Source organism: Triticum dicoccoides, chromosome 5B (assembly GCF_002162155.2).
Source record: "Triticum dicoccoides isolate Atlit2015 ecotype Zavitan chromosome 5B, WEW_v2.0, whole genome shotgun sequence".
NCBI classification, from domain to species: Eukaryota; Viridiplantae; Streptophyta; class Magnoliopsida; order Poales; family Poaceae; genus Triticum; species Triticum dicoccoides.
The window spans coordinates 160,119,450-160,132,753 of NC_041389.1; the positions used below are offsets into that span (position 1 = coordinate 160,119,450).

General features: G+C 40.4%; 1 long non-coding RNA gene across 2 annotated transcripts; it reads left to right on the top strand.

The window, feature by feature from the left end:
• Positions 1-295: 295 nt before the first annotated feature.
• LOC119307971 lies at positions 296-2,400 on the top strand. Of its 2 annotated transcripts, XR_005149666.1 has the most exons (3): positions 298-1,440; positions 1,514-1,901; positions 2,156-2,400. It is a non-coding gene; the product is annotated as an uncharacterized LOC119307971 (long non-coding RNA). The 2 variants fall into 2 exon arrangements; XR_005149665.1 differs by lacking the exon at positions 2,156-2,400 and having other exon boundaries at positions 296-1,440; positions 1,514-2,106.
• Positions 2,401-13,304: the final 10,904 nt, after the last annotated feature.

Genomic DNA, 13,304 nt, shown 5'->3' on the forward strand with positions numbered 1-13,304 from the left:
GACCTATTATAATATTTGATGACTTAGAGGATGAATGCACCAAGACAAGTTTGTCAAAAAGCAAGTGAAAATTGTCTGTGGAAGCAAGAAATATTTTACAACAAAAGTAAAAAATACAAGGCATGAAGATGATGATGAAGCACGGGGAGAAATCCTAGGAAAGGAAGAAGTTATCCACAAAATAGGAGATCAATAGCATATATATATATAGAGAGAGGGGATAGCACTATTCTAATCCTAAAATTAGAATAACTATTTGGATCACAGCCAGCTTATATAGGGCCCGATGGACTCGTTTCCGAACTACCGAACCGAGCCGTGACGAAAAAAAAAGTCCACCCTCCCTCGATCCAGCACCTTCCCCGATCTCCCACATCCCGCACCTCCCGCACCCGACAGCGACGCGCCCGCCGCCCCGTCCCCAACCGGCGGCGCCGCCACCACCAACCCCACAACCAGAGACGCGACCGTCGCTGCCCCGCCACGCCCCAACCGGAGACACCGCCGCCCCAAGATCCCGCCGCCGCCACCACCTGCGCACATCGCCGGCGTTGTGGTCCCCGGCTTTCCCCACCGCCGCGCCCAGCCTCCCACGCGCTCGCCTCCTGCCTCTGCGCACCGCCGCCCTACCTCCCGCGCGCTGCAGCCTGCTACCGCGCACCACCGTCCCCCATCCAGCCATCCCACGCGCTGCTTCACCTCCGTGCGCTTCTGCCTTCTTCCACTGGGGGGATGCCCTCCCGCTCCCCGGCGTTGCTGGAAAAACACCGGCGACAGGCTCCTCTGTGACCGCCGACCTCACCAGTGCGGCTTTTATTGTTTTTGTTGAAGTTCAGATTTAACGTACAGAGAAGATTTAGCGTTCAGAACGCAGACTCCTATCAACATGGATTTAATTTTCGCGTTGCTGATTCATGTATCTTGTTTCTATGTTTTGTGTTTGGGAAGTGCAAATTTTTGTGTTGGTGAGGTTAATTCATCATGCGTCACAGATTCTGACAAGGGGACGGTAGCAGTTTGCCGTGCTGAAAAGGGGCATTTAAGTTGATGAATGCTCTAGAGTAAATGCTTTCTTTGTTGGTACTCCACCAGTACTAGATTGAATCTAATATTTTTGTAGAAATGATCATTTGCAAGTTACAGTACGAGCTACAATTTTTTCAGTTGAAAACTTTACTGTATGTGGACAGATGATGACCTCTTTTGGCATTTGCAGCTCCAACCTTTGCGCCTAGTGCCTGATATTATAGCAGAAAAATCGGAAGATATTTGTTGCCACGGATTGAAAGGTGAAAGGGATGGGTGATGGGCTGATGGCTACTGCATCTTCCGTCAAACTATTTCTTCTCGTCTACTTGCAGGATCCCAACACCAATTTCTTCGGCTTCCATTCTTCATCAGGCTAACAGGGAAAAGCTTCTTCATCACTGCATCATCAGGGTAAGCTTACTCTCTTCAGTTCTCTTCATTTTCCGTTCCCCGTTGATTTACTTAGGGCGATCCTTGCTTGCAGAAGGGAGGTGCCTCTTATTTGTGCTGTTCTTGGATGCGATGGTGCCGTGGAGGATAGAGGCGCGCCTGGCGGAGACGGTGTGAGTGGTGCTCCTTGGCTGGCTCTCGTCTTGCCTCACCGTCGTCGGCTACTTCAGGATGCATCTCACGCTCATGGAGGTGGTGGTGTCTCCAGCGAGCTCCTCCATCCCCGAGTGTGGCACATCCACGGCAGCGTCCTCCCTCACATTCCCTTCCCCATCCGTTTTCTTCTCTAGGTGGCCGCGCTGCAGGCGCTCGTCCTCTTCGAAGGTCCAGCTACCAGCTTCTGCAAATCGTCCCAATTATACTTGCTACTGTGATGCAACAACAGACCTTGCGAGAAAGAGCTAGTTTGATCAGCAATAAAGGTAAAAAACTGGATATATTATGTTGTAACTAAGTCCAGTACGCATGTTTGTTGTTATGCCCATGAGAGTTGGCCATTTCATTTTATAAGGTTTTCCATTTGATTGATGATGAATCGTAGGAGTTCAATTAGGTGCTAAAAACCATAAGACAAGTTCAGAACGAAAAAGCATGAAGTTCACCTTTATTACTGTTGGAAAAAATTAACACTTGTTGCAGTATTTTAGATACATCATTTCTATTTTTTGTTCTTCAGAAGTGCAAACCACCAAGCCGCTGGCTATTGTAATTCTGTTCGAAGGCCATACTAGGAATGCTTGAAGTATCTTCTGAGTTTGGTCAAAAACTCTTTCCAATGGGTTTGATTTCCGTGTGTTATTTAGTAATGCTAAGCTTTCCCACATGTTGATGCATCCCACGTGCACATCTTCAACCTCATTCATGTATGTTCTGTGTGTAGAAAACTGGTCAATGAAATTTATATTCTGAGAAGTTCACATATTATTGTGTGGAAAGGTCATGTATTGGAACTATCCAGTACGTGAAAAAAAATGGAAATCACAATTTTCTACAGTAATTAGTGCGGCTGCCGTCCAGTGTGTTGATCTTCTTCATTCTGTGTTCAAGTCCAATGTGTTATTTTTGTTTTCGCAACTCTTCCTTATGTGAATCCCTCTACGTTGAGCACTTCTAATCCGCTTTGGAGAAAAAAGTACTTATAATTTGGGTGGAAGCTCATGTTTTGTTAAATAATGTCACACAAAAAAGGTTGATTTTGGCAAAACAAACAACATAGAAGTTCAGAATCAAAAGCAAAAGCAAAAAAATTCTAACAGGCAGGGTAGTTCTTTCAAAACACGTGTGAAAAAGTACGCAAAAAAATTAAAACTAAAATCTTAAATCCAAGGAAGGTCGCACAAAAAGAAACACCAAAAAAATTAAAACTTCGGCAATTCAAGAAGTTTGAATTAAAGAAACAAGACAAAAGCTCAATGTTTTATTAAAAACAATTTTTCTGGTTTCTAAAAGGTCACCACAGAGGAGGGGAGAAGGTCACCATAGAGGTAGGGAGAAGGTCACATAAGTTGCAGGAAGATCGTTAGAGTTCAGGAACAGGGTGTGTGACTTTTGTGTTGTTTTTGGGGTGCAAATTAACATGGGTATGCGATCTCACATCCGGTGTATTCTTGAGATGGCCTCCCTTAGCCTCAAAACCAAATTGCTTATAAATATGATAGTCCCAATGGGTCATGTGTAAAGAAAAAATAGATATATACATGTGCATGCTTTGTTGGTCAATATTTTGGCTTTCAATTTTTGTTTTGCGAAGGTCAAAATGTTGTGTTCGAGAAGGTCAAGTGTGTTATCTCGGCAAGTTCGAAAATAAATTTAAACATGGAAGGTAAAATATCGAAGAGTTGTGATTTTTTAGAACTTGAAGTGACAAACAATTTTGGAAAGAGCACAAAACAAAATTGAAGTCTAGAAAAATAACTTCAAAACAATAAAAAGGAAAAGTAATGTTCTCTTTGTTATCAAACGCAAAAACAAAAAAATGATGAAAGGGGAATGCAGTTTACACATTTTCTAAAAGAACTATTATAGAAAAGAGAAGGTCACATAAATTTAAACATGCAAGGTAAAATTTCATAATAAAGATTAAGAAAATAAATCGAGGAAGTTCATATTAAAAAGATGGAGAAGTTCGATGATTATAGAAAACTCAGATTTTCCTCGTTATTAAAGAATGGAAACAAAAAGTTCAAAAATAAAATAACAAGAAATTCAACTTTTAAAAATAGAGCGCTTCAAAATTTCATAAAAAAGATTGAGAAAATAAAACCAGGAACTCCATATTAAAAAGATGGAGAAGTTCGATGATTATAGAAAACTCAGATGTTCCTCGTTATTAAAGAATGGAAACAAGAAGTTCAAAAATAAAATAACAAGACGTTCAACTTTTAAAAATAGAGCGCTTCAAAATTTCATAGAAAAAATTAAGAAATAAAACAAGGAAGTCCAAATTAAAAACATGCAGAAGTTTGATGATTATAGAAAACTCAGATTTATCTCGTTATTAAAGAATGGAAACAACAAGTTCAAAAATAAAATAACTTCTAAAAAAGTTGTTGCTAGAAGTTCAAGTGCTCTGTCCGGAGAAGTTCAAAAAGTTATTGTGAGAGAGGTTGAACAAAAATACATGACAGAAGTTCAAGATGAAAATAGTGGGAAGTTCAACTACTACACGAAATGCGTTTCAGATAGGAAAATAAGAATAGAAAACAAAAAGCTTAAAAGATTTTGTTGCTAGAAGTTCACGTGCTACTCCCGGTGAAGTTCGAGATATCTAGTGTGAGACGCCCGACCTTCAGTTACATGTAAAAAACAGGCAAAAAAGACGTTGTTTTACGCATTCAAAAATATATTTTAAACCGTTGCGAGTATGAAAAACTCATCAACACAAAAAAGATGCATGTTTTTAATAGCTTTCCATCGGTATATCATTTGCTCAATTACGGTAAGTGGTTTGAGAATTATGGGCGAAAAACATCCCGTCAAAAACAGAGTGAAGTTCAAACAGACATGCTAAAGAAGTTCAACTACTTCACGCAGTGCATTTCCGTTCACGATGAATGCAGAAATCATGATCTCGCCATTTTCTAAGTTACCTCGAAACGACGGTAATATCATTTGTGTAAGTTCAAGTCCTTGGTCGGAGAAAGTTAAAAAAATTATTGTGAGAGACGTTTGTACAAAACGAATATTATTTGTGTAACACTTACGAATGGATGAGAAAATTACAAACAAAAATACGTCCCAGAAGTTCAACGTGAAAACAGCAGGAAGTTCAACTACTATGCTAAATGAATTTCAGATGAAAAACTTTCAAAATCGTCGCGAGTATGAAAAAATGATCAACACGGGAAAGTTGCGTGTTTACACCAGCTTTTCATCGGTATATCACCCGCTCAATTCCCGTGAGTGGGATGGAGAGCTATGAGCAGTGGATGAAGATCTACGAGCAAAAAAATCACGTGAAAAAGAGAGTGAAGTTCAGGTACACGCACCGAGAAGTTCAGGTTCTTCACGCGGTGCATTTTCGAAGAATCTGTTTCGCGGTAGAGGCAGAACGAATGATCCTGCCATTTTCAGAATTACTTGAAAAGGGCTAGGAATCAGAGAAAACCATCAACATGAAAAAGTTTCGCATTTTCCGTAGCTTTTCAATGGTATATTATTTGCCCAATTCTGATAAAGCTTGTAGAAATTACGGCGAAAATACGTTTTTCGCCATTTTTAAAACTGACTTAAAACCGTAAAGAATTGGGAGAAACAATACATACCAAAAAGTTTCGCATTTGTTCAAGATTTCCAACGCCATATCATTTGCTGCATTCGGACGCACAGTTAAAAAATTAGCTCAAAAATACGAACTCGGTAGGACTTGGACCATTTTCTAAATTACTCTTAAACCATTCAAAATTAAAAAAAACTTTCAAGATGAAAAAGTAGCGCATTTTCATATGCTTTCCAATGCCATATCATATGCCTCCATTGGATTAGCCGTTTAGAAATGACATGGAAAAAACGAACTCAGCTGTTCGGTTTACGAAATTTTACGTTTTTTCAAATTACACTTTAACCATAGTGAATTAGAAAAAAATTTCAACATGTGGAAGGAGCGGTTTTGCAGCATCTTTCCAACGCCATATTATATGTCTCATTCCGATAAACGTTTAGAAATGCAATTGAAATTACGATTCACGTTTTTTGTGTGAAGAAAAAACGGTTTTCAAAACTGCTCTTAAACCGCTTACATTTTGCGAAAAAAAATAACTTGGGTCATGATACTCGTGTCCATAGCTTTCCAACGGTATATAGCAAGCCCTATTTGGGCAATGTTACGGGAAGTTCAACCTAGCACAGGGGGAAGTTCAGGTCGAACAACTCAGGCAGTAAAATCGCAAAAAATGTGAGTTTTTCACGACCCGAGTGCAAAATCCTCCTATGAGCGAGATTCCTATCTAAAACGAGTATTTAGTTGCTAAAAATCGTTTCAAGATTACACTTACATCACATGGAACACGACTAACCAGAAAAACTCGCGGTAGAAGGCACGGTTGCGAAGATAGCCCGAAGGTCGGGTTCGTACAGAGAGAAGTTCAGGCGCACGTACAAACATAAATATGTCACAGAAGTTCAACGTGAAAACAGCATGAAGTTCAAGTACTACGCTGAATGAATTTCAGATGAAAAACTTTTAAAATCATTGCGAGTATGAAACAATGATCAACACGGGAAAGTTGCGTGTTTACAGCAGCTTTCCATCGGTATATCACTTGCTCAATTCCGGTGAGTGGATGGAGAGCTAGGAGCAGTGGATAGAGATATACGAGAAAAAAAGCACGTGAAAAACAGAGTAAAGTTCAAGTACACGTGTCGAGAAGTTCAGGTTCTTCACGCGGTGCATTTTTGAAGAATCAGTTTCATGATAAAGGCAGAACGAATGATCTCGCCATTTTCGCAATTACTCGAAAACGGCTAGGAATCAGAGAAAACTATCAACATCAAAAAGTTTGGCATTTTCCGTAGCTTTTCAGCGGTATATTATTTTCCCCATTCCGATAACGTATGTAGAAATTACGCCAAAAATACGTTTTTATTCATTTTCCAATTTGACTTAACACTGTAAGGAATTAGGAGAAATAATATATACAAAAAAGTTTCGCATTTGCTCAAGCTTTTCAACGCCGTATCATTTGTTGCATTCGGACGTACGGTTAAAAAATTAGCTTGAAAATACGAACTTGGTGGAACTTGTACCGTTTTCTGAATTACTTTTAAACCGTTCCGAATTAGAAAAAGTTTTAACATGAAAAAGTATCCCATTGTCACAAGCTCTCCAGTGCCATATCATTTGCCTCAAATGGATTAGCCGTTTAGAAATTACATTAAAAATACGAACTCAGCTGTTCGGTTTGCGAAATTTTACGGTTTTCAAAATTACTCTTTATCCATAGAGAATTAGAGCAAACTTTCAACATGTCGAAGGAGCGGTTTTGCAGCAGCTTTCCAACGCTATATTATTTACCTCATTCCGAGAAACGGTTTAGAAATGCCATCGAAAATACGATTCACGTTTTTTGTATGAAGAAAAAACGGTTTTCAAAACTGCTCTTAAACCGCTTACATTTTGCCAAAAATTTAACTTGGATCATGATATTGGTGTCCATAGCTTTCCAACGGTATATCGCAAGCCCCATTTAGACACTTTTTAGCTGAAGTTCAACCCAGTACAGGGGGAAGTTCAGGCGCGTTACTCAGGCAGTTCAGGTTGTGATCAGAATACTATTCTGATCCCGTGATCAGAATAGTGTTTATATATATATATATATATATATATATATATATATATATATATATATATATATATATATATATATATAGGGTCGCGCTATTTGTCACCCTGGGTGAGGAATAGTTATTCTTCACCCCCTCCCCCTCTATTTTAACATCAAAGCACCATAATTTTACGTTCCTTAAATTTTGTCTTATTCCAGACATAAAAAGAGAACGTAAGAAAATATATAATCGCCGTAAAAAATATTTTATGTTACGTAAATTACAGATGTAAAACACATAGTGTAAGATGTACATAAAATGTATTTTTTCTGGTATTCTGACCTTTTTTTATGCCAAATTTTATGCAGTGAATCAATATGACCGTAACTATTTGTAGTTGAAACATAATTTATTTATGAAATGATCGTAATATTACCTCGGGTGAAGAATAATTTGTTCTGCACCCTGGGTGATGAATAGTAACACTATATATATATATATATATATATAGGGAGAGAGAGAGAGAGAGGCGAAAAACTTGTCGCGTGCAGCTCAAGTTCCTTGTCGCGTGCAGCTGCAGATTCTTCTGCCTTCATCTTGATTGCCGCCAATTCTTCTTGCATCACTTCAGCTTGAAGCTCAGACCTCTCCAGCTTCTGCTCAAGGTCACGAACATGAGCAGCCACTTCAGCAGTTGCTTTGCCGGAGTTGTTCCTAGATGACTGGAGCCCAACATTCCTGAGGAATGTTCTTTGCTTGACTTCGGTCTTGAGCACTTCTTCGACAATTTCAACAGCAGACTTTGGCTCTTCACCTTCTGGTACCGGCGCGTCCTTCATTTTTTCCATCTCAAGCTAGCATATGGAGGAAAATGATAGGCATTAGTGGGAGATCTATTTCACATTTTGTAAACCAAACCAAGCAAGAGAAACCAAACCAGCACACAAATGGATTATTTGAAGTAACCAAACCAGCACACAAAATCTATACAAGAAGATGATGACTAGTGACCTGGAGACATGCAATTGGAACAATATGATCGCTTCATTAAGCCTAGAGTGGTGGTTCTATATAAGATGGCTTCCCGAGTGAGCCGATCATCAAACTAACATTCAGATCAAATTTCATCGTATCATAAAAATTGCAACAAATAGCTACAGCAAGTTCTGATATCTTTGGTGAACTATCAAACAACATCAAAGCATGGAACATAGCGTGTGTTCTTGACTGGCTCTGAATCAAACAGCATCAAATCATCAAAGCATCAAAGTTGGCTGTGAATCAAACAGGGCAAAGCATGGGGTGACTTACTATAGCAGTCTTGGCTGGCTTCGAAAACCCGTGCTTCTTGCTGTTGTGGGTGGCCTTAAACAAGTCAATCACAGACAACTCCTCACCCTTATGCTCTCCTTTCTGAAATGTTTTTCAACAAAAATCAAAATGTTATTCAGTAAGAATCAGAAATGTTATTCAATGAGGATCAAATGGTAAGGTCTCTAGAGAAAAGTTCTCATAGTGGCAAAAATGTGTGTTGTGTAGTGCCTGGACCAGTTCTCTGATTGTACATGACTTTTCCTTGATTCATCTTGTTCAACACACAGGTTTCCTACAAAAATGCATACTGTCAGCATGATCTAGCACTAGCATATCATGTGCAGAACATAAAGCATCAAACAAAGCAAAGACAAACCTTGTGTCTTGGGGTAGACCACATCTCCACCAGAGCTGGCCATTCACCATCCGTCAGATCAGGCACCGGAGACTTAATGCTGACTTTATTTGCGGCTATGGTATCAAAATACTTCTTCTTGATCTGATGCCGTCTGTTCTTTGAATTTTTCTGCAGAATATCTTTGCACGCGGTCTTGGTGGTCTCCAAGTCCGTGTTCATCTCAAAATTTTCCTACCAAGACAACAGACAAGGTAGGAACAATATTAGTGATCATGCATAGGTTTAACAGAAAATAGATATCACATTAACTCTGAAACAAGTAGCTTACAACAACTTTCCCAATGTAGTTCTCCAATATACTAGCTTTGTTTGTATTGCTTGAAGTGAGGAAGAACCGGAAGATGGCTTCTTGCAACGAGTCCACGCTCAGAAGCAAGCTTTGCTGCCTGCAGAGGCTTCTCTGGACTCTTCATCCCTTCGGCAATTTGGATAGGCACCTTGCTACCAAGCGACTTGGTGATCCTCTCTAGCCCTTTGCCCTTTCTAAGTCTAGTCTTGGTAGTCATTGCATCTGAAAATGAAATTGAACTCATAAATTAGAATTGAAATCGACAAATGCAGGAATCGACAAAAGCATACATGATCATTCCATTTGGAAAATGCACTAGTAAAAGATAGCATTGCAAAGGTCAACTTGCCTGATTGAAGCACAAGCTGTTGTTCTTCTTCATTGATGACAACATTCCTGTCAATAGAAGGTGCAACAGGGCTGAGGTCTGTGTGGACAATGCCTTCTTCATCAATGCAGATGGTTCCTACTTCATCTAGGCAGACAATGCCACTTCCATCCATGCTGAGAGTGGTTCCTTCAACCATGGGCGGCAACTCATCACCCATTTGCACCGAGGTCTCAGAGTCCATGCGCAGCAGACTTTCCTGATGGTCCGTCGCAGTCGCCATCTTTAATTTCTGCCTTGTGACTCTATCAAGGGCAGGTTCATCAGGTTCCAGGATCCTCTTTTTTTGTCCTGGAGCTGGGGCCATCACCCTTCCTGGAGGCTTTGCAGCAGATGTTTCTGAGCTCTTCTTCTTCTTGCTGACTGTCTTCTTAACACCAGGCCTCTTCATCCTAGATTCCTTCAGTGCCTCGTATAAACAGCACAGAAAAAAGCATTAGATCAGAAGAGAAATATGTGAGCACAAGGAATAACATAGGATAAAAGAACCCCAACCCTCCAAGCAAGACAGAGTTTGCACCTTAACAGTCTTGTTCACTACAACATCATCCACTTCCTCTCCATCAATAACGTTATCTTCCTTAGGATTGTACTCTAGGTCATCATTGATAACTCCACTACCTTCTTGAACCTCATCACTTCCACCTTCTTGTACACCATTTGTTTTCCTAATGATCGACGCTATTGCACCGATGCCAAGGGACTGGAACATCCGATTGTTCCTCATGATATTTCTAGCCCTAACCTTCTCGTACTCGGTGAGAGGCTCTTCTTTGCATGATAAAGGAAATGTAACTATTAGGTGAATGTTTGGAATGCATGGACAGACAGCCAAACATATCTTATGAAATTTTATTATCATTTAATCCTAGTTATTCAGGTAAGGAAGACTAACAGCACACAGGCACAATTAAGCCAGCTTATTTAGATTGCAGCAATACATTTCACTTAGCATATTAAGACACAGATTTTATCAAACTGACAGTATAACCACAAGGAGCAAGTTGCATACCAGCGGTTGGCCTCATGTTTGACCTTGTCATCCTTGCCATGGATGATCTTGAGGTGGTGGTTGCAAAATAGAATAAACAACAATCAGATACAACAGGGATAAAGTAAAATGATGCACTTGTATCAATAAAGGAAAGCATTTGGACCATCATGCACATACATGTAATACATGTGAAACAAACTTGATGGATCAACAATACAGTGATCTAGTGTTATTAATTAAGAAACATGTAAGTGCACTAAACAAGCATGCATGTACACTAGTAGCAAGTAAGCAAAGTGCATAAGTGCTACTAATACAAGCAAGCAAGCAAGCAAAGTGCTACTGATAGAAACAAGCAAGCAATGAAGGAAATTGGAAGCAAGCAAGTACTATTGATACAAACCCTAATTAATAAACAAGCAAGTAGCTTCTTCTCCAAGTTATACTGATACTAGCAAGTACTGCTGATGGAAACCCTAATTAAGCATGTGTGCTAGCAAGCAACATGTATGCTAGCAAGCAAGCAACATGAACTAGTGATAGCAAAGTGCTAAATATAGCAAACCCAGTAGTGCTACTGATAGCAAAGTGCTACAAGCAATCAAGTACATGTTGATACAAACCCTAGTTGCAAGCAAGCAAAGTGCATAAGAGCTACTAATACAAGCAAGCAAGCATGGAAAGTGCTACTGGTGAAAACAAGCATAGTGCTACTAATAGAAACAAGCAAGCAAGGAAGGAAATTGAAGCAAGGTTTTTGAGTCGCCGAGTCAAGCCAAGTCGCCAAGGCTGCGGCTAGTGGCTTGCTGGCTTGAGTCAGCGACTTGGCTTGATTAGTCGCCCCAAGTCGCCATGGCACAACAGTACATAGAGCAGCAAAGCACATAGATATACATCAGCAGTAGAGCACATATATAGCAGAGAAAATATACTACATCTAAGCAGAGCACATATAGAGCCCACCCTGCGCTCTCTTTCCTTCTCTAGTCCCTACATGATCACATATACATCATGTGGTAAATCTGACAACATCTCGTGCTAGTATTAGTATAGCACAATGGTCTACAATATCTGATTGGTACTGTGACAACACTATCAGGTACACCATGAATGGCAGATGGACTTAATCATTTAGTATTAGTATAGCTCGCAGGAATGGCAATGTCTCGTGCTAGTATTAGTATAGCTCACAGGAATGGCAGATGGACTTAATCATTTAGTAATGAACACCATGAATTAACTAGACCAACCCAGAGAGCATATATCACACCTACATGAACTACTCTAGTAGTACAGTGAGCAGAAAGCTTTCTATATGTAAACCAAAGCATGGCAGGAGCTCACAGGATAGAAACCAAACATGAATGGGAACCTACAAACCCTAGATAGCACGGGAACAACAACTACATAGATTTAGATTTAGTGGTGACCATAATCAAGAACAAATAACAGAGTGCCACAGCAAGCAAAACAAATAAAACACCCAAAAAGAATAACATCCTTATTCTAGCAAATACAAAACATAGAGAAGGCTTCAAAGGAAGATTTCTCAAAGAACATGTAGCCATTTCTGCGAAGATGCAAATGGATATCAATACTTCACACAATGGCACAACAATTACAACACAATAGCTTACTACAGGTTCTTATTTAACTCAAGAGGTGGCACTAAACTAGCCAAGTAAATTTAAAAGGAATATGCAATCCAAAACTTTAGTACCCGCTAGGGATTACAAAGATAAAACTACTACATCATGTTAACTATTAGTATGGCTACAAACAACCACTTACAAACATCAACTTCAATGTCATCAAGCAAGCAAATCGCTATGACTACAGATTAACAAAGCATAACAAGGATTGACAAAGCAAATGGCTCTAAAGTAATACACTATGACAAGTAAGGATTAACAAAGCATAACAAGGATTGGCAGCAGAGGGAGAGGGAGATGGAGATGGACAAAAACCTGCTTTTGTGGTAGCCGTGCTTGAGCTCCTCCTCCTGATGCTGCTCAATGACCTGCATGACAAACAAGGCCATGGATGAGCTGTCACAGGGCATCCACATGAAAACACAAAACATCAAGCAACGACATTGACAGGGATGCAAAATCAAAATAGAGCATACAAAATCTAGATTAAAGAACCACCTCCCCACAAAACCCTAACCCCATGAATCCATCCCCATCTCAAAATCACATTACCAACGACATGAACCCTAACCCCATGAACAAGAAGGATATCATCCCATGAATCCTAACCCCATGAATCCATCCCCATCCCCATCCCCATGAAGAAGAACCCTAACCACCAGGAGATCCTAACCCTAACCATCAGGAGATCCTAACACTAGAAGATGCACCATGAGATCCACCGAACCACCAGAAAATCCTAACCCTAACCATCAGGAGTTCCTAACCCTAGAACATCGAGGGGAGTACCTGCCGTCATGTTGTAGATGATGCCATGGTGGCTCCTGTCACAGTCGTCGCTTGCGGCCACCCTCTTGTCGCCACCGTCGATGTAGAGGAGTGGAGCGGCGATTCGTCATCGGGGAGCAGAGCAGGGCGGGGCGGAGCAGAGCAGGAGGGGCTAGGGTTGCAGGGTGGGGAGAGGGGAGGGGGGATTCGTTCAGGCTGGGATGGGGAATGGAGGGGCG